The 26,106-nt window shown below is 37.7% G+C and overlaps 1 protein-coding gene across 6 annotated transcripts in view; it reads right to left on the bottom strand.

Moving 5' to 3' along the window:
* Positions 1-26,106, bottom strand: part of kug (kugelei) — a 166,239-nt gene that overhangs the window by 51,869 nt on the left and 88,264 nt on the right. The window lies entirely within an intron of this gene.

Below are 26,106 nucleotides of genomic sequence, written 5' to 3'. Positions count from 1 at the left end.
GTAAAAATTTTCCCTGGATAACAAGTCGGGTTGGATTAAGGAAGGCGATGAAATAAAATTTAGAAAATCTCACATAAATTCTTTACAAAGTAAAACTTTTAATACAGTCGTTCTTGAGAATTACATTGTTTGGAAGATGAAATGCGGACGAGGAAATAAAATATGGAAAATCTTTTATAAATGCTCTGATAAAATAAGTAAAATTTGTATTGAAATCATTCTTGCTTTCATTACCATCACACAATAAAGATTCTGTTGACGTTTTACTGGCGCATCCACCATTTTTGCAAAACAATAATTTAACCAGTCTTGCCACATGTCGACCCTTTAATAGAATTCATTATAAAATGCATGAATCATGCATGAATTGCTGGACCTCATTTGACACGAAACGACAGTTATTTATGATGTTGAATATTTAAATCAGCGCATCCACCATTTTTGCAACTGATAATTTGGAATTTTCTCTCAGTACTACGAAAGAGTGATATGCAAATTTCTTCACCAGTTTCTCCATCAAAAATTTATACAGGTGTCCCAAAATTCGCAAATTTCGAATTCAGAGAGTTGTAGGGGAGGACCACTTCAGTGGTCCAAATATGGAAATAAAAAAGACAATTGTATATTGTTATTGGCATCTTTATTATGACAAAATACAGTTCAGAAATCTCATTCAATATACCAAAAAGAGATTTAAAAAAATTGTAAAAACATTTATTGGCGCATCCACCATTTTTACATAATTTACAATAATTGTAACCCCTATTGAAGACCGCAAATCTTGTTTTTTCATTCGTTTCTTCAATTTAAAATCTACCAAATACTGCTTTCAGGCTTACACAGCTCATTATAACAAGTTGACAAAAACTTAAAGCGGGAATCAGCATTTTTGCAAAATAAAAATGAAGCGATTTTATTGAATGTGGACTCCTTAATAAAGTTCTTTACTGTAAAACTCCTAAATCACAATTTTTGGATCTATCTAACTATAGAGATGATAGTTTAGAACTTTAGAATATAATGTATGTATTGTTCAAATGAAATCCTGGGCTGAGTGGGCGTTGGAAAAATTGAAGAGTTTAGAACAGTGTAAACTTTGAATTTCCCGCCGTTTGACAAGAATGACATTTCTTTATGTTTAATAGCGACATAATTGAACATGTTTGTTTTCAGCCCTTAGATATTTGCTTCGGGAATAGGAATCGTTAAGTTATTTTATATTTAAAGTAAAACATTGCAAAGAAAAAAAAAAAAAACATTTTTGGCTCAAAATTTTAGGTTAGCTGTCAACATGTTCCAATTAATCTACGCTTTAAAAAAGCACAACAATTGACGGTTTCCAACGCCTTCCCAGCCCAGAATTTCATTTGAACGCGCGAAATTTGTATTGGCGCATCCACCATTTTTACAAATGATGATTTGACAATTTCTTCATTACTATCAAAGATAATAATGTGGCATCTATAAAAAGCAAATTTCAGATCTCATCTAATCTGAGAGACCGTGAAGATATTCAGAAATTTCTAAATACATTGCACGGGCGCATCCACCATTTCTGTAAAATTAAATATGGAGACAATTTTATTTCTTCACTGGCGGCTTCTTGATCCTGCATCCACAATTTCTGCCTAATTTTTAATTGTAACAGCAAACAATGAAGAAAATCTTGTTCTTTCATTCTTTCATTTCGTGTTTGAATTAATTTAAAAACATAGAGATTCCTTCAATATTTAAATAACTCTTTAGACAAAGAGGACCAGCTTCCTGTCCTCATCAATGCTTTGAAAATAATTGTTTCGTATGTTCATTAATTTTAGGAGAAAAAATTTAATGAAAATAAGTAGTTCTTGTTGTCGTAACTGATGTAAATAAATAAATATAAATATCTTGGTTACTTTTCTGAAAAATTTTCAACATCCTAGTAACATAATTTTTCCTTATAGAGCGATTCTCTCCATATCGAGCATTTTTCAAGCTTCAACTTATCGAATTTGGCAAATATTAATCAACCGTCAGAGGTAAATTTTTCTTGGGCGTCGCTTGCACCCGATAAGAATTTTTTTATTCCTGCCACGTCTGCCAAATTTCGCTGAAGACAAAATTGTCTGTGTTGCGCTGTTCCGGATATCCGGCCTTTTTAATTAAAAAGAGTCGGTCACCAATATCTGTTAATGGCGACGGATAAAGAGATTATCAAATTAATTGGCTTTGCAACATTTTCAGCCAAAAAAAAATCGTTCAAACAAAATTCAATCAGCACAATTTACTGACTTAAAAAAAATCACCATAGCATTATCCGGCGCTTGGTTTTATTCAATTCGTGAAATTGATTGGCAAACGACGTGTGGATGATGCATCTCAGTCGATGAAGTCGCATTTCATTAAAAGTCATGTTATTCGTCGCCGCCACACTAATTGATGATAATTAACTTATGCCGGGACCATAAATCACTCCGGTGCCGTTCTGCTATCAGGAAGACGCTGCAGCGGCGCAACTTTTTGCTTGTTTTTTTCCCTCCGGTTTCTTGCTTTGTAGGATGCAGGCATTGTTTGGGATAACATTGGAAATTTTGATTGATGAGAGGAATACGGTGCGGTGATTAAACGCATGGCTGCACCGTGTACATCACGATCTTGCCAGTTTTCTTCTGCGGAAGTGCAAAATTATCTGGACGGCCTTTTAGGTCAACGAACAGTCGCCGATCGTAATTTATGCAAATGATAACTAAATCCCTGCAGTCGACTCGAAGGGGATCGGATTATAGGTAGGTGTGCGCTTTATATTCCATATACGGGGTTAATTCGATTTGTAACGTTGCTTTGAACTCATCTGTGTGTGCGGAACTAACATGTTTGTACGCCCTAAAATTGCTTCACAAGCCAAGGCACGAGACTAATGGATTTCAATTGCCTTTTTAATGTTTTAAACGCACTCAAAGGAGTTTCTGCGGGAATTCCTACGCATTCCCAAAAAGAATTAATAACAATCGGTTTTTCGGACAGCACTCGAGCTGCTAGCCTTTCGGGGATTTTCTACATTGAATGTGTGCTGATGGAAAAATCGGAAATCGATAGGGAAATTCGTCGTGGCGCCTCTTCCCAGCAAAAAGAAAACATTCACAAAGCGGTGGGTAGCAGGAAAATTGCAACAGAATTCGAAAAAAAAAAATACTAATCGTTTCAAGATCTTTATTATCAGAAAATGTATTATATAGATTACACGATAAACAATCTAGTGAAGAAATCACGTTGACGTGTGTAGTAACAGTTAATTTTTTTTTAATGTATAAAGTACTATAAAGTTTTTAACAAATTGGGGAATCTGTTGCTAAATCGATTTGATACATTTTACGATGAAAAATTCAATGGATTGCTTTAGAGGAGATTGTAAAATAATTTCATTTAAAAAAATGATGGATAAGCCGATCAAAGTTTCCAACAAATTTTTACCTCTTTTTTTTTTGTCCATACGTCGTGATGAAGAATCCAATGTCAAAAAAAAGATTGTTCCCATCTGTAATGGTTGTTGCAAAAGTAAATTTTAGTGCGTAAAAATGGTGGATGCGCTGGTCCAAGATTGCGGTAAATTTGTAGATATCATTGATATCCCATAAACTGGACGAGATCTGAGAACTGTGTGTTATAAATTTTCAGGTGAACAATTTAACGAAAGTGATAAAGTTTTGAACTGCAAAAATGGTGGATGCGCTGCTAAACATTTTTCAATAAATTTTCGCGCTTTTATGACCAAGAATCTCGTAAAGAAACCAGCATATAGCTGTCTTCAATGGCAATAACGATAATTGCTGAAATTGTTTTTATAAAAATGGTGGATGCGCCAACAAACTTTTTGTAAAATTTTCTCATTTAACGGAACAGATAAAATCTGAAAACCGTGTTTAAAGAAACGAAGAATCCGAAGAGAATAATATTTTCGCTAAATTTGGACAGTGGTTACAAAAGTTTACAAATTCCCGTTTCCAAAAATGGTAGATGCGTTGGCTAAAGTTTCTAATTAATTTTCATGGAATAGATAAGATTTGAAAGCTGTATTTTGTAGATTTTACGATGAAAAACCCACTGTAGAAACCGCCATTTCGCTATCTTCAACAGCAATAACGGTAATCGTTAAAATAATTTTCACAAGAACGGTGGATGCGCCAGGATTTTTTTTCAAATTTTCTTATTTGGGTGATCAGAAGAGAATTGAATTTTTTTTTTCATTGAGATCAAGATCGAGAATCCAAAGAAAAAATCAGATTATTGCCATCTTTAACAGTACGAGGTCAAAATTACCAAATTTGCAAAAATGGTGGATGCGCCGAGATATTTTTAAGCGAATTTTCACAAGTTTGATGTGATTTGAAAACTGCATTGTGTAGATCTTATACAGAAGAATCTAGTGAAGAGATCAGTTGATACATCAATGTCTTCCATAATGATAATTGTCAAAATCGTCTTATTTGACGGATTAGATGAGATCTAAAAACCATGTTCCAAAGATTTCCAAACGAAGAACCCGAAAGAAGTTATATTTTCACTATTTTTGACAGTACTTGCAAAAGGAATTAGATATGAAAACTGTATCTTGTAGATTTTACGATGAATAATACAGTAAAGAAACGGGTCTTCAATAGCAATAACGATAATTACTAAAATAATTCTCACAAGAATGGTGGATGCGCCAGGACTTTTTTCAGTTTTCTTATTTGAGAAATCACATGAGAACTGAAAATGGCTTCTTACTGAGAATCCAAAGAAAAAAAAAATCAGATTATCGCTACATTTCAGTTATCAAAATGTCCAAATTTTATTCTACAAAAATGGTGGATGCGCCGAGAAATTTTTAATTGAATCTTCACAGGTTCGATGTGATTTGAAAACTGCATTGTGTAGACTTTGTGGTGAAGAAACCAGTACATCAATGTCTTCAATGGCAACAATGATAATTGCCAAAATCGTCTTGACAAAACTGGTGGATGCGCCAGCAATTTCTTTTTGGATTGTCTTATTTGATTGGATCTAAAAACTATATTTTAGACATTTCAAGATGAAGAACTGGAAGAAAAAATAATTCTCAAATGATCAAAATCACAAACTACTACATATTTTAAAAAATAGTGGATGCGTTAGGGATTTTTAGTTTGCCTTTGATGACGAATCAAATGTGTGCAGAGAACTGAATCTAGGATAAGTTCTTTTTTCTTTCTAAGAAAAATTCTAAATTTTTTTTCTCGTAACTGAGTCGAACATATCTTTTGATTAGAAAACGTAGAAGCACTCTAGTCAGCATAAAACGTTTAAAAATCAGTTGTCAGGCGACGGCATGCCAGTCACATTTTACCTTTAAAGATTTTATAATCCAAGTTAGCATTTACTGCCGCTGAAACCTGAACCAAACCGAAATCCTGCACAAAACCAGCCACGATACAAATCTCCTATTAGCTCCGGTTTAAAGTCTCCGATTTGAAAACTGCAATATCCATCCAATCACTCCGCCGTCCCGCTGTGCAATGTCAAATTTTATTATACGGCACTTTGTCCCGAACGACCCGTCACGAATCGAAACACCGCCACACATGCTAATCATAAAATATACCAACCAACAGTTGACACCCAATCATTCGCCATTTACGCACCGTTCCCATTAATCTCCCGAAATGAACAAAACGTTTATGCAGCTTGTTAATACCCTCTCATGCGGACAGCGTAAAGTGCACATGCACCGTTTACACAATACATTCGAAAAAATACTACCCGAACAAAACGGATCGCGGGTTAAATGCGAAAATAATGAGAGAGCACCGCAATCATGAGTACTTTTTCACAACGGTGCCATCTGCTAAATGGATGTAGGGGGCGCTGAACGCCGCACTACCCCTGATTAAAATGCCAAGAAAATAAAAATTATTGTGGCAGCTTTTTGACAGATACGCGCCCACTCTGCCCACCTTAATTCCACGGCGCTAACAATATTATTCCCGCGGGATTTGCGTCTCTTCCGTGTCATAGTCCCCGATTAAGGCGCTAATTAGAACAAGTAGACGTTTAATTTAAAACCTCGCGCATTTTTCAAGATTCATAAATAACTGCCAAGACGACTCTTATTATAATTTTTCTTTCTTTCTGGACGATTAATCGTAACGCTAATCGGTCATTATTTGCGAGAGAGGGTTGCGCAGTTGTGGTATTTCAAAAGGTATGCGAGGACAATGTCGCCCTTTTTCCCACAGGATAACGGCGAACTTATGAGTAATGTATGTAAATTCCCTCCGAATTCTCTTTCGCTCAGCAGATGCCTTGTATTGGCAATTTTAATTCCACCACGAAGTTTGATAACGCTGTGATTTATTCGTCTTTGGTGCCGACAAGATAGCGAAGATTTACGGCTCCATATGCACTAGAGCACTTCTCCTGTTCCTTTTTTTAATTAAAAATCTCCTCCAACAATCTCCTCAACTCACCACTCTCGCCTCTAATTACCCCAGATTCTAATGGAAATTTCATTCGAAGGTGTTGCAGGAAGTGCATCGTCTAATCCGACACCTGTTGTGTTCAATGCGATCACATATTTCACAGGAATTAAATTTCAAGAGAAAAATCGCACAACTCCCAATCAATACTCGACAAAAAGGAGTATCAGCGATAAACCGGAGCTTACTTGAGCATCGTTTATTCATTTTTTGCGTACATTTTTTCCCCAGAATTGTATAAATAAACTTTCATGGGAGCTGTCGATCTTCGAGGAGGTCGTAATTCTTTGAGGGTTTGTCGCAGAGGGTCGCGTCAAATATTAAACGTGTTGTATCACTTCTTCGCGGTGTGGATTTTGAATAGTGCTTTGGCGGAAGTTTTATTGTGTGGCGATTTGTAGTTGAGGAATTAAAACGGGAGCTGGCGTGAAAAAGTCTTTGCAAATCGGTGAAAAAGTGTCGATCCGGAGCCGTCGCGAAAGTAATCTTATTCGGGGAAAAGTCCCGGCTCTCCTGAAATATATCCGGAAAGAAGCATGTACTAATAGAGAAGACGACAGATAAGTGAGTGTAATCCAAATCGGAGAAGAGGCACCGTAAAATACGTTTTCCTCTCCTCTGTGACGAGCATACGCACAGGAAAGGGATGGGGCCCCGGAGACCGGTACAGTGTTGCAGCCGCAACAATTCCTGCTGCGAAATGGTTTTTCGATAGTGTCTGTTGCAGGTCGGCCGCCTCCAGTTTGTCTCGCTCACATTCAAAATAATCGAACTAGTACCGATCGCATAAATAATCTCGTGTGTGGTATTGACGTGGAATGATAGCCTTCGAAAGTTCTTGAAAACTACTTTGCATTATTATCCAGTAAATTATCCGCCCATAACGTGCGAAGAAACTGGGCCTTCGTAGCGTTCGTGGTAACGTGTTGACAACTTGCTAGTTCCGCAAATGGTACACTATGTATACGTGCTTCCTATTAGCCCTAATCGCATTTGCCAGGCCGCAACTTCAATCAAAATCATTACCGAATCAGCATCCGTCTCATTGGATTGTCACATTACCATCTCCAGTTAACAATATTGGCCTAATAGAGTGGCTCGGCTCTCACCTGGGAGCTAAATATACATTTACAAACATCAGCCTTATCCAATTATCGCTTTTTCATTGAGAAATGACTCCAAAAAAAATCCGTGATATGATTATCCAGTGAAGAATCAAATTACAAAATGGTGGATGCGCCGGTAAAATGTTTAATTTTTTTTGGGGATTGGACAACATTTAAAAATTGGATTTTGTTGATTTTAGAATCACGCATCCAGCAAAGAAAGAAACCGGCATATCATAGCCTTTAATAGCAGTGACGAATAATATTGTACAAAAATGGTGGATGCGCTAGGAAACACATTTTTGAATTTTCTTGTTTGACGGATCAGATGAGCTCTGAAAATCGTGTTATATATTCTTCAAGGTCAACAATATAAAAAATATATTATAAAGTAATCGTAAATACCGGTCGACAGAAAATAGTGGATGCGCTGGCAAAATTATACAAGAAATTTTCAAATTTTCGCCGTGTTCAACATTAATGACAATTGCCAAGATAATGAGAATTGAAAATCGTATTTTGCAGATTTCAAGATCAAGAAACCAAAGAAAAAATCAGATTATTGCTACCTTTAAGTGTTTGTAAAAAATAATTCAAATTGTAGTCTGGAAAAATGGTGGATGCGCTGGGATTTTTTAAAATAAATTTTTCAAAGCTTGGATTAAATGTAAATACAGTACCTATTTTGTAGATTTTAGGATAAAGAATCCAGCGAAGAAACCGAGAAAACGGCTATCTTAAATAGTACTGACGATGACGATATCTTTACAAAAATGATGTACTATTGCGGCCAAAAAATTTCGTCCGTCACTTTCAAGGCCTTGACATAAAGTGTAAACTACCCTTAAGCACCCATAACCTCGCTTTTTTATCGTTATTTTATTGTCATTTTGACAATCTGTCATTCAGTCCATCAGTTCAAATTTTGAGAATACAAAGGACAAGTTCCACTCTTACACAATCACCACACGACGCTTGTGGCACTAGAGGCAGACTTGCGACTATTTTTGGAGTACCAAATAGAGAACTGTGGAAATTATACGAGTATGCCGCAGTTTAAAAAAAATCAAACGAAAAACATTAAGGCAAAGACAAGGAAGTGGAACATTTATTTTTGTTTATAAATCTCGGTGATAATTCCTAGGTAATGATTGCCATGCATTAGTAATCGCAGTCAAAAGTTCTGCCCTATTCCGAATTACTTGTCGTCGCTGTTGCAAATTACGACCCAAAAGTCGCCATAGGGTTCAAATCTGGACTGCGTCTCGGTCAATCAAGAACGTTTATGTTATTATTCCTGAACCATTCTGCTACCCTATGTCCTGTATGCACTGAACAATTGTCATGTTGAAATATGAAGTTAAAATTCGGAAAAATTCTTGAAACTGAAGGCAGCATCACGTCAGGATCCTAACATAAACATCACTGTTGAGCCGATATTCTACATGCAACATTACCCAGGGGCTCTCTACTGAAATCCATGCCCATATGTTTGCCGAAAATCGACCAATCCTTTCCGTCGTCTGGATATACGGTTCATCATATCGTTAGTTCCTTGGTCTCTAGACTCTTAGACGGCCATTTGGACACGACTGAAACACTTTTTCATCTGAAAAAATAACTTGCGCCCAAAAAGCGTCGTCTCTTGCTGGATGGTCCAAACAAAATGCCATGCGGGCCTCCCTATGCATAGGTGTAAGGCTTAATTTTATTGCCGCGACATGGTTCTTAAGCTCGCTTGTTCTTACACGACGGCGAGCGGTTCTAAAGGAACCTGGGAAACCGCTTGTATTTACCGCTTCAAGAGCCGTCATAAAAGGACTATTGCGTAATCTATTGAGAAGCATATTATCTTCTTCTGCAGTAGATGTCCTAGGCCTCCCTGAGTCTTGGCGTCTTTCAATAGTTCCATTTTGTCTCCATTTCTGAGGATTTGAGGAATGGACGAAATTGTACTTTTAGGTATTCGAAGGTCCATCGAAATCTCAGCTTGGAAATTCCTCTTTGTGCAAGAGTTACTATTTTAATTTTATTAAAATTTGATACCGATGGCATTTTGCTGGACTTTCAAAAGTGACAAGTAAAAACATCAATCATAATGACAATAAGGAATGGACTACACCGATTTTTTTGAAATGACGGAAAAATGACGGACGAAATTTTTTGGCCGTCATAGTACGCGCCGGAAAACATTTTTTGTAATTGTTTAATTGGTTTGGTTAGCACGACATCTGAATATTTTCTTTAACAGAGTTGATACAGAAGAGTCAAATAAAGAAATCGACATATCATGAGCTTTAATAATAGCAACGACTTCAACTATCAAATTGTCATTTGTAAAAATGGTGGATGCGCCAGGAATTTCTTTTTTATATCCTCTTTTTAGGGATTAAACGAGAATAGATTTCACAATGAATCCAATAGATGTTTTTGTTGTAACCGCATTTAAATTTTTCTTTAGAAACTCAATTTTTAATAAAGCAGAAGTACAGGGTAATTCAAGTTTTACCTCCCGCACGATAAACCCTATTAAAAAATTAGTAAAAATTATGAAAACTTTAGAGTTACATTTCCTTGATATAAGGCTTCCAACGTGTGCAATTAATTTTCCCTTATCACTTCATTCAGAGCCATAAATTAAAAAAATCGATTTTGACCAAAAAAAAAGTTTTTTCCGTACACGCTCATAATTCATAATTAATTCAAAGAACACATTTATGAAATTCGCATCAAAAGAAAACTATTAGTTTTTGAATTATTCCAATTTTAACATTGAAAGCAAAAAATAACCAAGATTTACAACTACAGTGTCATAAATAAATACCTCATTGTTGGCAAACATCTGTTGACAACTTTTCTAGTAATTCTTCAGTCCCTAAAGTGTACCATAAACAACTCACGCCAACGTCTTTTGTGGAAGTGACCACCCAATTTAATAATAAATCATAGCTAAATTTTGCACTTCAATATCAAATTCCATTTATTTCAAAAATCAGTTATGTTTTCATGATTTCGATGACACCAAATTTTTCGTAAATGTTTGAAAAGACTCTCAGTAAAAATTAAGTAAAATAATGTAGCCGTTATTGAATTAAAACGAAATATTTATGTTTCATTAAAAAATTTGAAATTTTTACTCTACAGCGACACAATCATTCCTGAATTTTTTGAGAATTTTAAATCGATTAGAAGTGTGTTTTCGCTCGGGCGGTAAAACTTGAATCACCCTGTATATTCCTAATTGGAGCACTCTAAGAAATTCTCTTTTCTGAAACTCCAAAAAGTAATACAGAATTGAGCTTGCAAGTAGTTAAAGTGATCGACAATCCTAAAAAGAGTTTTGTTACTGATCACTGATCATTAGAACAGCAAAAATAAAAAATTCAAGTTGATTAAGTCGATTTTTCAGATTGTTTCTGATGTGAGAATTTGAATAAACATAAATTTCTTTTTCTTAATGTAAAAATATAGTCTTAAGTCAAACGGTTAAGCAAACAAGACAATCTTGAATAATTTTTTAAAATTTCATTCTTAATTAAATCTTATAACAAGCAGGACTAGATTCGTAGAGGTGTTGGATTCTCTCATGGGCTGTGACCTTGGAAATATCTGCGCGAAGGCGGAGCGATAAACCAGTGAAAAAGAAAAGACGAGAGAGAGACAACGAATGACGATATTTTCCGGTTTGTAGCGACTGCTTGAGACCGATATTCGTCGTTTCCGTAGATATGACTCATAGCCCATGAGAAAATCTAAGACCTCTAACTTGACTAGAATTCGAAAAAATGTCTTCATAATCGCTGACGGACCAAGACCAATAAATGTAAATTGCTACTTTTTGTTCCAAAACGATTGCAAAAGGTAACTTTCAAAGTAAAGAGGATGAGATAAAGAATCTGATTGGTTTTCTGAAAGTGTCTTGCAAAATCAGAGCGCAATAACGGTAAAACTGGATCAGAAATAATTTGTAGAGCCAACCCAGATCACCGATTGTTCTCGATGTGGAAACATTTTTCAGCGGAAGGTAAATCTCGTGCAACAAAGACATTCCGAGTGTGAAAAACAAAAAGTTCCAGCAACGCAAATCCAAACGTCTATTACGGCAAAATAATGGCACCTTCGTCACAGTTCAATTACAATTTCAATCGTGCTGGTGGTCGAGCCGGGAGCCTCACGTACATAAATCTGAAAGACCAACAGAGATCGTAACGGCAACCAAACACTGGACCCACTATCTGCACTATTTGTTCTAGAAAATTGATCCATCTTGGGGGGCGAATCGAGTTGAGAGCACGTGACGAACAAGCGTAAGGGCGCAAAATAAAATTTATTAGCGACAGGTTGAATATCTGTAACAATTGGGAAAGTTTATGGCAGCGGTATTACAATATTTTGTCCATTTAGAGTTTCTCCCTTGATGAATGGAAACATTTTTTCCTAGTGAATTACATTCCGTTGTAAATTTTAACAACCGGTGGAAATTCTCGTCACATTTTTTCCCGCACCAGAATAGTTCACGAACCATTTCACAACAAAATGGGAGGCGTTATTCAAAACGCGGGCGGGGATGTATTAAACATTTCGATTCATTCGGATTTAAGCTGCTTTCGCATTTTCTTGCCGGAAAATTACATGGAAATGTTTTTCGTTGCATAAGCAATCTCCTCCGACATCGATTCCCTTAATTACTAAAAAATTAATCCCCCAAAAAAATTAATTAAAATTCATAGAAAACGCATTATCCCGGGAGCCAGATCGGCCGATGTGGAAGTTAATTTAATAAAGTTTTTTCATTTGGCTTAGATGGGAATCGTCATCATGACAAATTAAAACTGTTTTAAATTCCGGAACAGTCCGGGCGTTTGCATGACTAATTGTTATTGCTTTTATAAATCTACGGTCGATTCGTCGGTCCGACTTAAACTGTGGAGCTTTCGGAAAAAGTAAGCTTAATTGCGGTCATAATCCGATATCATCTTGTAATCAACAGCGACAAAGCCGCTTACGCCATGACAGTTGAAATATTATTTTTACCCTTTTTTCACTCTCGACTCTTTTTAAAACACATTATCGTAAGCGCTTTTTGACTTGTGGAACTGGTCTCAGTTTCTCCTAATGCGCATGCAAATTCTCGCCTTGTTTTCGCAATTATTTCGTATTCCGGCGATGATCTACACATTTTTATTTCGCCGGAAGGGCGCAATGCGCCACGGATCCCACCCCCACCTCCAATCTTTCAGATTTCAGGTACCCGACCCTCAATAAAAAATGTAAAAATAAAACGTACGATTCGCAGTAGATCAGCTGAAAGCGTCCGAAAGTGAAATATTTTACTCTTATCACCTTTTTATCATTCGGACATCGTTTGACCGGCAGCCTCCTGAATCACAGGAGTCCTGATTTATGCTTTGCTTGCGTTTCGGCAGGACTTTTATATGGGCGCAATTTCCGTTCTAGTAAGCGTGTTCCTGAGTTCTCTATTCTTGAATATTTGAATTTCCATGGGTTGGCGAGGCTGTGCCGTACGGCCGTAAAGACATTCGACAACGGCGAATCTACAACATTTATAAAGCCAATAAAGTCGGTCCTTCGTGTGTCGCCGACCGAAAAACCTAAATAATTTCGGCCCAAATAAGACCTTTCCCATGTCGGACATGCACCGGGGAGTAAAAAATGAATGTTATGAGCGGATCCGGCGATAAACCGAATTGCATTAAAAAATTTTTCGTTTCTCGCGGAAAATAATATCTATCCCAGGTGACCACATATTCCGCCCTTAATGAAGTTTACGACTTGGTCCGACCCTGCAAGGATTTTTTTGCAACAAGTTAACATTTTTAATCAGTCCGCCGGGAACAATTCCACGACGAGATAAAGAAGTGCGGAATCCGTGGAACGTCTTGGGAGGGAAAAAATCAGAGTGGAGCCAATACAACGTGGCGATTTATTTGGGAAACCACCGCCGCTATATTTTATCCCGGGGTCACTCGTTCGAATGGAAAATAATAGAAATTCGTCGGCACAATCCAACGTTTGATTAAAATTTCGAAGGCGCAGTTAAGTAAGCCGCAACTTCGAAAACGGATAAAAATTCATTAATGACAAATTGTGGGAATTTTAATTATAACTTTGGAAGTTTTCGTATAAAATTGAAACTAATTTTCTTCGTCTCTCGAACTCAGATAAAACTTTCTCGTTACATCTCTAGCAAGAATTCTTTATCTGGACCCACTAATAATCTTATCGAAAAATCCAGATAAGTGTTTTGGCTCGATTTGATTTATTCCGAAGTGCGACGCCTCCACACGAGAAAATACATTCTGCTGTTGTAAATAATTTAGATAATTTCAACCCTTGGCTCGGTACGCCGAGAACGCGACTCGATAAAATATTTCTCTTGCCAATAATTCCAATGTTGATGCAGAAAAATCCATTAAAAAAAAAATTAGATTGTCGTAAAAATGGTGGTGGATGCGTTGGCAAAAATTATCAAACACGTTTCGGAGATTGGATAATATTTGAAAACTGTGTCTTGTAGATTTGATGATGAAGAATCCAGTGAAGAAATCGGCAGATCGCTGTCTTCACCAGCTACGAAGATATTTGTCAAAATAATTTTAATCTAAAATGGTGGATGCGCCAGTAATAAATTTTTTGATTTTCTTACTTGACGCACTACCGCTGAATCAGATCTGACGAGATTATCACTGTCTATAATATCAGTGGTGAAAATGACCAAATTTTAATTTGTACAAATGGTAGATGCGTTGGTGAAATTTTCCAAGAAATTTTCAGGGGTTGGATTGAGGACTGTATTTTGTAGATTTTAGTATCAAGACTTTAGTGAAGAAACTGGCACGTCGCTGTCTTCCGTAGCAATGAAGATATTTGCGAACATAATTTTACAAAAATGGTGGATGCGCCGGAAACACATTTTTATTTTATTTATTTAATGGATCAGATAAGATCAGAGAATCATGTTTTACAGTCCTTAAAATGAATGAGCGCCAAGAAATCACTTCAAAAAATTGGTGGATGCGCTGGCAAAACTAATCAAACAGGTTTCATGGGTTGGATAATATTTGAAAACTGTGTTTTGTAAATTTGATGATGAAGAATCCAGTGAATAAATCGGTAAATCGCTGTTTTCAGTAGCAATGACGATATTTGCGGACATAATTTTACAAAAATGGATGCGCCAACAAACATTTTGTTGTTGTTTTTTTTATTTAATTTATCAGAACCAGAGAAGCATGTTTTATAGTCTTTAACATAATTGATCCAAAGCAAAAAATCAGATTATTTCTATCATTGACAGACGCCAAGAAATCAGTTTAAAAAAATTGGTGGATGCGCTGGCAAAACAGGTTTCAGGGGTTGGATAATATTTGAAAACTGTGTCTTGTAGATTTGATGATGAAGAATCCAGTGAAGAAATCGGCAGATCGCTGTCTTCACCAGCTACGAAGATATTTGTCAAAATAATTTTAATCTAAAATGGTGGATGCGCCAGTAACAAATTTTTGGATTTTCTTACTTGACGGACTACCGCTGAATCAGATCTGACGAGATTATCACTGTCTATAATAGCAGTGGTGAAAATGACCAAATTTTAATTTGTACAAATGGTAGATGCGTTGGTGAAATTTTCCAAAAAGTTTTCAGGGGTTGGCTTGAGGACTGTATTTTGCAGATTTTACTATCAAGACTTTAGTAAAGAAACTGACATGTCCCATGTAGCAATGAAGATATTTGCCGACATAATTTTACAAAAATGGTGGATGCGCCAGCAAACACATTTTGTTGTTGTTTTTTTAGTTAATTTATCAGATAACGTAGAGAATCATGTTTTACAGTGCTTAACATGAATGATCCAAAGTTAAAAATCAGATTATTTCTGTCATTGACAGACGCCAAGAAATCAGCTTATAAAAATGGTGGATGCGCCCGTAAAATTTTTCAAGAAATTATTAGACACGATATCTAGATATTACGCTTCATAGGTTTCATAATGGAGGGTCAAGTAAAGAAGTCGGAATCTTTGGTAACAATGACTAAAAGTGCCAAACTGTCGTTTGCACAAAAAGTGGATGCGCTAGAAAATTTCCTTTTATGTTTCTTCTTCGACGGTGTTATCAGAGAACTGTATGTTGTAGATTTTACAAGCTAAGAAAAAAAACTCCTACAGTTGCTTTTGTGGTAATTGATTAAAAAAAAAATATTTTCTGAATTATCGAGAAAGTAGAACATTTCTATCTAGAGCACTCTTTGAAAATATTTTTAAAAAATTATATTTGTTTAAACTGAAAACCTGAACCTAAAAAGTGGTCAACAGTTCTACAAAATTCTTGCTTTGTAACAAGTTTCTCATTAATAACTTGTTTAGATAATAAAAACTATCTTTATGTTTCAAATGCCGTCACACAAGAAAATTAATTGCGCTGTGGTGAATAATTTAGATAATTTAAAAACAAGTTTCACAGTGTTGGTTGTTGTTTTTTGTAGATTGTACGATTGAAGTAACCAGCATATCGCTGTCTTCGGAATATAATTGCCAAAACAGTTTTTTAAAAAATGGTGGATGCGCTAATTCGTCAATAATGTTGAATGAACAAAGCTCAATCAATTTTCTTTCAACTCTGCAAAACTAGCAATTTTGAAGCAAGTTGTCCAACTGTCGGTGTAGTTTATTCTTGAATTTTATGATGATTCCTGTTGAGATGGAAACGATGCCATTGTGTGCTTACATTGGGGCGATTTAGAGCCAACTGACACACACATAACTCTTGATGTTTTTCCGTCGCGCAAGTTATTTCCGTACAACTTTTATAACCATGAATGAGTTTTAATCTTTCAGTTAGGAAAATTTACTGCTGCCATAAATCAATCATATCTTATAAATTACAGTGGAAAGTTTTCTTTATTATTTGTCGAAAGGCTTCCGGAGTCGGGAGTCGAAGATCCGGATCGTCTAGATTTAATCGACAAAACAAATTCGAACTGTTTCATTTTCGCATCTGAGCTTTTTCAGTATTCCGAACAGTTTTATGTGAATCTGAAAGGAATCCGCATTTATGAATCGGCATATCGACAACACACATACACTATAAAACCGAGATTTGGAAGGTTTACGGCGCTAATGGCCAGCGTCAGGATTACGCCGTAAAATTTTACGTCACAAATAAACACCAGAGATGACTTCTGGGTCATTAGAGAGCGCGATATTTTAAACTGGGGCCGAAACTGGAACGAAAGAGTTTTTTAACAGCAACACGACACGCGTTCGCCGGCGATGCGATCAACTTTGTTTTTGCGAATTAGGCTGGAAATGAAAACGGAATGGAATCATAAGGGTAAACAGGTTTATGTGGCACGTTCCGTCCCATCAATCTAGGAAAGCGGTGACAAATGCTCTCACGAAACGACAATGCAGATTGCACGCGGTAAGAGATAGAAGGAATCAGCGGCTGGGGGTGGCAAACATCCACAGACAAATTCTCTCGGAACACGCATGGCCTGAACTCGCGGCTACAGTGATCAATCTCTCTCACATCCACCGCGATTTGAAGAAGTTTTTCGTCCACCGCCATATTCCGGAATATAAAGAGGACTAATAAAATATTTATACATCTTCCACGAGTGGATATGCTGATGTCTCCAATTTATAAACCGGAGAGGCACCTGAAAAATTCCACGCAAGTATCCCTCGTAATTATTGCTGCGGCGAGATGAGGCCGTCAGGAGTCACAACCCTTAAAATGGCACTCGAAGGCGTCATTTTCCGTCATATTTTCCGAACGGTTTGACGCGAGAGGAAAAATCTTGCGATTTTTTGAGCCGGGAAATGTCCCGTGCGTAATAACAGCTCGGCAGGAATCAATTTATAAATGCTGCCAAGACCGCAGTGTTGATTTCCATTCCGACAAAAGGGAAACATCCGAATGCCCCTGTGCATATCCCTTTTTATCGAGCTGCCACATTACCATATTAAACAACGGAAAATAGCTATCAGGCGCTAGTATCTGAGTAGATTAAGCCATGAGGGAGGATAAAGAAGCGTCGCCTCGTCCTTTATGTGGAAAAGTTTTTTTTTTCTATCAATCGTGATCGCGTTTTCGGCTTTCGTTTGCTAAACGAACCGTTGAAATTATCGAAATTATTTATGGCCAACAGTGAGAATTAATTCTCTTGTGTGGCGACGCTGTAATTTGGAATAAATCAAATCGAATCGAAACACAACATTTTCAATCTGATTATTATTAATGGGCCAGATAGAGAAGTTTTATCTCGGTTCCGGAAACGAAGAAAATAATTTCCAAGCAGTACAGAATAAGTAGTGAGGAAGACAAAACTTTCGTTCACGCGAATTGCTCCGCTTCAAGTGCACGAAAGCGGCCTTACTCTCCAGTGCTGTGTTTGATACCTCCTTGGAAAGTGAGTGAAAGACAGTGAGCGAAAGAGAAACCTTCACCCATTGGTAACTATGGATACGGACTCACTTTCTAGGGAGGTAACGAGTAAAATATTTTGTTGTTGTGAATTGGTGTTATGATTGATTTACGGCACTAGTAGAATTTTTGTGAGGGTCTCGTTCGTGGTTGTAAAAGTCGCGGTGAAATAAACTGGAGAACGGAAAACATGTCGGGAGTTATGTGTTGGTTGCTGGTGCTAAATCAAGCCCGGTGTAGGGACACAATGCTGTCAGATACCAGTCTCGCAGTCGGAATTAAATATTTCGTCCGCTCCGGTCCTGGAAGCTTGAAATCTGCACAACAAACAAAGAGTCTCTGGTCTGCCGTCGCATCCGGGGCCGATATCGTTAAGAGAGCGGCGATTATAGGCTTGGCCGATTAATATCAATCGGACCCCTCGATATTATAGGTGAAATTAGTGGGGGCCCTAAGACCTTATAATTTGCAAAGCCGGTACCTCACATTCGGAACGTCCTGCCGACACGATAGCCGGATTAGCTTTGGCGGCGGGATTAGTTTTGGGGTTAGTCAAACAGACGAACTAATGGGGGTGTCATATACAAGCCGAATTCGGTGGAGAGAATGTGGAGAGTAGATCAAGTCAGATATCCGTCCGGATACCGGAAATCAATCGTTCTCGAAACGTGAAGAAATAGGACGTCACTTCATTTCAGTCCGCTCACCTGAAACAAATAAACGCGTTGTACAAAAAAGTGCGGAAAATCAATCCCGACGAGTCGGCGGATAATTTTTAATAAATGTGCAAGAGATTTTTTACGAGATGAAAGGGAAAGGAAAATTCGAAACCTTTCTGACGCCGACCTCGCCAGATATTTCGTGTAATGGCACTATAAAACTTTCCAATAACTTGATTATCTGTTAGATATGTTCCTTTCAAGTTAGCACATATTAGTATTCCGGGGGCGTTTTTCGCAGCCTTCTGATGCAGTCGATGTACAGATAAAACGTGGCCATCGTCAAACTTTCCCAGAAGCACTCATTTTCTCATCATTCCGCGAACAAACTTTTCCCCAAATCCCGCCACGTTGCATCGGCTAATTGCGCAAGATGTCGGCCGAGATTCAAAATGGCCCGCTCATTAAAAGACAACCGAACACACAATCACAGTCGACTGTTGAAATGCGACGATTTGCGCGAGCGAATCAACGATGCCGGTTGCGTTCCACTCTTGGAAATAATTTCTAGAGAAAACAAATTTTACTTTGCCGTAAATAACCATACGAATCGGCACGAAATCTCTCATGTAAAAAGTCAACAGACGCACAGAAAAAATCACCCTTCGAACTTTCTCCATAATTAAGTCGAGTCACACTACAAACTTTTAACTGTCAACATCCAATTTAGATCTTCGATAGGAAGACTTTGTTGTTAAATTCCGGCGAGAAGTCGAGTTTTGTTGCTTGATCAAGATCGGCGCGCCATAGCTTTCAGAAATTTTTCATTGTCTGACAAAGGGATTTTCAGGGTGGTGGATTTCCGTCGAATTAAACTGTTTAGCAGAGCCACGTTTCGCCATTTTATTGCACTTTTCCGGTCCTCGCTCCGGGATTTGACCCAAAACGCGAACAAAATGTACGATCGCTTTGAAAAAATCTATGACGGATTCCGTCTTCGCGCCGCGACAATTATACGAGATAATCACGACGAGGAGCTTCTTTATGGACTATTCTTCGTGCAAATGGTCTTTTAATTTCAACTTTAAGCGTTTTTCGCGAGCTCCAAACGCGAACTTTTCGCTGCAAGTGACAATTTAAATATTGAAAAACGTTCCGGGGCAGAACTTTAAGTTTTTCTCGTGTATAGTTTAGACACATCGTTTAATAAGAAAAGCTGATGTTGGTGACGGTTTCCTGCGCGACTCTCGATCCCAATAAAGTAATAATGGCTGAGTGGAGTGAGCGAGCTGACAAAAATTCACTTTATACGAGCGTATGGGAGAGAAGCGTTATTACGCCTCATCGTTTCCTTACCCCAGTGTATAAAGTAAACAGTCTTTTGGAGATTTTATAAAATACATCGCCCCCTTTAAAAACAATGAATTATTACAAGGAATTTACATAAAAGCCCTAATTTCGCTGGAAAAACACACCGAGACAGATTCGACGCCCACGAATCCGTCCTAATTCAACCGGATCCTGAATCCCGAAAGTATTTATGAAAGATGTCATCCATAACGTATCGAGGAATGGAGTGACGTTTCGGTGCCTTCTCAAAAATGCAACCTGTTGCACAAAACTCCCGAAATGCAAATTGTAAAAACGTCGACGAGAAGTTTCTTTCATTTGCCCGGTGCAATTAAACTGCATTTCATATTCATTATCAGTAATCAGCGTAGCGCTAAAAATTCGCTGAATTAATTGCGAATTGAATAATTTGTAGGGTGATTAAAATACACGAACTAATCACGACTGAATCTGCTGTCCTAGTTTCTGAAACCATAACTGTTGAACTAGATTAGCAAATCGTTGTGAAGGCAAAATATGATCATTTCTCTTCCCAGAATTAATTTTTAATTAAATGAAATTGATGATAAAATGGATTTTGAATAAAAAGAAGATTGATTTAAATATAACAAATTGATCTTGAGTTAAATCTTCAACCAAGAACCACATTCGCAATTAGGTTAGAGGTTGAGATCATTTCTGTAAAAGTATGATCAATATCTATGATCGTTTCTATTGTTAAAATGATTTTAAAAAAGTTCTATCAGGATTTCTTGATGTAAAATAGTTCTTAAATAAATCTTGAAGAAGACCGTACTATAGTTAACTTTGATTAGATCTTTGCAAATATTTTTCGTCAGAAAAAATTCAAGATTTAAGACGTTTATTCTTCTCCTTCCAAACAGATTTAAAAAACTTCTATTCAGATTTCTTACTTTAAAACGATAGCTCTTTAACGAATCTTGAAGCAAATAGTTCTAAATATTCTTCCAAAAATTTGTTTTATCAGAAAATCTTTAACATGACCATCAACACCAATGTTAGAACTCATTTCAGAAGATTAATTGATATTTTGTCCGAACCACAGATTTAACTGAAATATTCAAAATAAGATCTACGATCTACTGTTTCTGTTCCCCACAAATTCCAAGACAAGTTCTACTTAAATCTTCTTGCTTTGAATAATTCTGGTTTCAAATCTGACTCTTACTCTTCTTGCAACTGATTTAGAAAAATGTTCAATTCAGATTTCTTGTTCTAATAGATAACGGCTTAAGAGATTTAAAAGAAAATTCATCTAGATTCATATTTGGCTAAAAATATTTTGTTCGATACCTCCCTACAAAGTGGGTTTGTATCCATAGTTACCAGTGGGTGAAGGTTTCTCTTTCGTTCACTTCACTTTCGCTCACTGGTTTTCATTCGCTCGTAAATTTTTCCAACTCTTTCTGATAAAATAAATACAATTTTTTAGGCAACCTTTGGTACCTCGCGGCACTTGTTTCTTCCAGAACATCACCAGGAACATATAATTCTTCATTAACTATTTCCACAATTTCTACAACGTACACACAACCACTTTATTGACGTTACAGAACTTTATTTATTTTGTATTTTATTTTTCTTTCGTTTACTTCACTTTCGCTCATCGTTTTTCTCTTACTCTCTTTCACACTGGTTTTCACCCTTCCTATTATTTCTGATAACGTAACTTTGATTTTTTAGGTAACATTTGGTACGTCGCGGCACTTGCCTTTTCCAGGACATCATCAGGAACATATAACTCTTCATCATCCGTTTTCACAATTTCCACAACATGCATACAACCACTTTATTGACGTTACTGAACTTTGTTTATTTTGTATTTTATTTTTTTCCATAGCAACAGATCCGCCCAAAAATGTGATTCATGTATTTTGAATACAAAGTTACAGAGTCACTTTCTAAGGAGGTATCGAACAAAACCAAATACAGCACTCGAGAGTAAGGCCGCATCGTCACGCAATTCGCGTGAACGAAAGCTTGGCCTTCCCCACTCTTACAGAAACACAGATTTTGGGAATTGGTGCAGCTGAGTTGCTATTTATCAATAATCAGCGCAGCGCTAAAAATGCACGGAATTAATTGGGAATCGCTTTCGAAATTATTTGTACGGTGATTAAAATACACGAACTAATGACGATCGAATTCGCTCTGTCCTAATTTGAATATTCGTTGTGCATAAATTAGTTATGGCAACGAATTTCATAATTGAAATTATTAAGCTTTTATTGAATATAAACAACGTGGGGGCATCACAAGACTAATTACAATGGTAATTACCGTCCAACAAATAAAGTACACTTCGTCAACAAGTTGACCGGATCGGCCGTGATACCGGTCGAAAGTAAACAATGCGTAATGGCCTCGATACTGTCACAATGGAGCCATTAAAATAATATTCCACGCATGGTTACGTGGGGGTTGGAGTTAATAGTTGGAACTCACGCATAAAATTTGTCACTGATTAATAAAAATAATAACGGTGATTAAGGCCCAAATGGCAGACTTTCGCCGGGGCAAATTAATTTCCAGCGAAAATTCGAGGTCAAGACGACCGAATCGCGTTAATTTGTTTAAGGGTGGAGGAGAGTCGACGTTTCCTGTTTGGGGTCGGATCGATCGGAATTCTTGCAGGAGCGTCCTTCCGTTGTCTTTTCCACGCAATCTATCTAAGTAGTTTCGCCACTTTCCACGTGTTTGTTGTGCGTTATGTGCGGAAGAAATTGCGGGGTGGACGACACGTGAAAAAGACCAGCCCGATATTGGGAACAATCCCTCAGGACTGATGACACACGTCGCACAAACGCCGAGTCAGTCTTTTGAAGTGAATCCCGTCTGCGTACGACGACAGAGACACAATTACCTGTTTCCTCGAGTTCCATATCGTAAAGAGATTGATAAAGAACCATTTTCGTCGGAAATGTATGTAAAATCCATCATAAATTTCCGTAGTCAACGATGCATAATCGCTATTGCCTTTTGTTTTTAAATGACATTCTTTAAAGTGGAAAGTTTGAAAGTTCCATCGCAATAGACGTTTCCCGGCTTAGGAAATTGAAAAGCGAGGGTAGGAAACCATCGCCGTTTATCAAGGAAGAGTGTTTCATGCTTAAACATCTATTCGTTGAAATATGAGCGCTGATTAGTCTTCGATGGCTTCATCGCAGGAAATTATTCTCCGGCTCGCGTGGACTCTCGACATTTTCTTTCAACAACTCCACCATCAATACAGACAAGGACACGTCTCAGCTGCGTGAATAATTCCGCCTCCGCCGCCACCAATTTCTGTTTATGTTGCTAACTTGGAAATAGTTCTCCATCCATAAATTTAAACGTCCGAATAATTTAACATGACGAAGACGTATTTGGGACACGGGCTAATCGCGTCTGGAATAGGCCGGTCTTGAGACCAGTTGGTCCTCCACAACTGCCGTAATAGCCTCACGAGGCGAGACAGACAGATGGAACGTAAGAATGTGAATCCTGCAACGGCACATCCACAAGAAACTCGTTAGTAAATACTCGCCCAAAATCCTGAAATAGTTCGCGTTTCCTACGAGAGCGTTACTTACTGTATGCAACTCGGTTCATTCTCGGACTAAGCGGTGTCTAATGGTTCGGCACGAATTTATTAGAACCACCCTTAAACGAGCTTATCTTGTGAAGTTACCAGTTTCGTATCAGGAACGTGGAGGGGATCGAGTGAGATGTTTGATAAAATCGCGAACGCGTCTCACACAGAATTACTAAATTCTTCCGACTCTGCGCGTGCCGCCTCCTCAATTATTTATTTTCTTTTTGTTTCGGATTTCTGAGAAATCTAACGAATACAGTTTTTGCAACGTGATGCTAATAACACTAGTCTGTCGAAAATGTTTGTTTCGCTCCCGTCGAAAATTTCATGCGTTCCTTGTACATTTGAGGGTGCTGAATCCGAATCCTGTGACAGAATTGCTCTATCACATCCGGCTTTGGAGGGATCAAGGTTTAAAATAAAAAATAGGCTATACGGGATGAATACTAACATTTTTGAAATTTTAATAATCACATGAATTTTTTTTAACACGCAAATTAGCTATTGCGAATTATTCGTTGTTTTTTCCTTTGGTAATTTTCTGTTGATGACAGACTGACCAGCAGGAAAGAATACATCTTTCATTCCTCCCCGAGGGAGAGCCGGCTGCTGAGGATTTCCATAGCCTTTTCAGCCACACTGACGGGAAGTTCTGGATGGGTGCGGAAGGAAGGTGGTAGGTACTGAGGGGTAAATACTGACCCAGCATTCGCCTTATCTGTGATATGAGACCTGTGCTCATACCATGATGTGATGTAGTGGGGAAACCACTGAAAAAACCCACTACAGATCAGGCGGCACCGGGGTTAGAACCGGGGACTTCCCGAATGCAAAGTGGCGCGCTAGGCGCTTGGCCACGGCGTTCGGTTGACTGACCAGCAGAAATCTGCAAGCATATCTTCAATCCACTTTTCCATGAGTGCTATATCTTAACGGAAGTAATAACAAATTGCTTTGTTAGTTTGTCTTCACTATAAATTCTCTATTTTGATAACATTTCAGTGTAGCAACTATAAATTTTTTAAAAATTTTTCATAAATTCACTTATCTTAATGCTTCACAAAGAGAAATCCTTTGTACTCTTCAATGGTGCAAACTGATATTTCCAATTTGCACAATCTTTCCAGCATTCTCTATTTCTTTATTTGGTCAGATTAACTTTTTATTTAAAAATGGAAAAAATCAAAGCAATAGGTTTGTATAACGAACCATCTCTACTGGAATAGTTTTGTCATTCGAAAAATTTTGTAAAGAAAAATATCTAGAGCAGTAAGTTCAAACATAAAATGCAAAGCCAATAGTTTCATAAGAATTATATCAATAACTTCAGAAGTTGAAGTTAACGCAGAAACTCAAAAGTGGTTCCTCAGAATGTCTTTCAGAATGCACTAAGTATCTCAATCTGGATTCAAGGTATATAAAGTGTTTCTGCTTGTAAAACTTTTGCAAAGTAATCCACACAGAAGTTTATCTTTGTTATGCGCAAAATAAATAAACATTTTCTAGCTTCCCTAGTTTCCTTCCTTTTCTCTTTGGATGTTTTCTGTTTCGTTGCAACAAAACCCAAAGCTTGCCAACCTGACGGCAATAAACTGTAAAAAGTTCCAAAACCTTCTGATAGATTTTTATTTTTAAGCCTAACAGCTTCTATCCCTGTATGTGGTTATAGAAAATTTGGTCGCAAATCTTGCGGGACAATATTGAATGTAATGGGCAGGGCTCTTTTATGGACGTTCCCTTCGATGACCAGATTACGAGGGCCGTTGCGATTGATTTTCCATGTGTGAAAATTTCACAAGGGAATCCCTTGTGATATAGCGTGTCGGCGACCGTATCAGTTCCTCGATCGGAGGCGGCCGCCGTCCCTCAATAATTAAAAATTAGTGTCCGTCCTCGGCGAGCCGAAAGTAATACTCACTCAGCAACAAATTAATTTGTAAGTTTCCTGTGCTGTCGGCGCAAAACGTTCCCTTTTGAGCAATTACCTGGAGCGCTTTACCCGTCCCGTTGAATTACCGCAAATTATTACAATTGCTTTGCTCTTTCCTCTTCGGCCGCGTCTACGCGGACGCATTACGGTTGCATTATTTAGGACATGACAAAAACCTGGCCGGTTCAAGACAAAAACTTCCTTGCTCGTTAAACATGCTAAGTAGCACGCAATTAATAAATAATTCGTCCGCATGTTATAAACAACGGCGTTGTGCGTGTCGCACCCGCCGCTGCGTACACATAAATATTTTACACGACTCTTGTCATCGATGCTTCCAAGACTAACTGGCGGAAGCGGGCGCGCCCATCCTCACCTCCGGTGCATCCAAGAAATCAATCGAAATTCCTGATCTCGGGACAGATTCGGTCTTCCCCCAGATGCTCCGCGGCACAAGAACCTTCCCTCCCTCCTGTTTCCCACCCTCCGCAAAGATCCTCTGCATTTTTTACGGCTGTAATTGCGTGTTCGTGTTCGCGTTCATT

The sequence above is a fragment of the Tenebrio molitor genome, chromosome 7 (genome assembly GCF_963966145.1).
Source record: "Tenebrio molitor chromosome 7, icTenMoli1.1, whole genome shotgun sequence".
In the NCBI taxonomy this organism is placed as follows: domain Eukaryota; kingdom Metazoa; phylum Arthropoda; class Insecta; order Coleoptera; family Tenebrionidae; genus Tenebrio; species Tenebrio molitor.
This window is presented reverse-complemented; position numbering and strand designations above follow the sequence as displayed.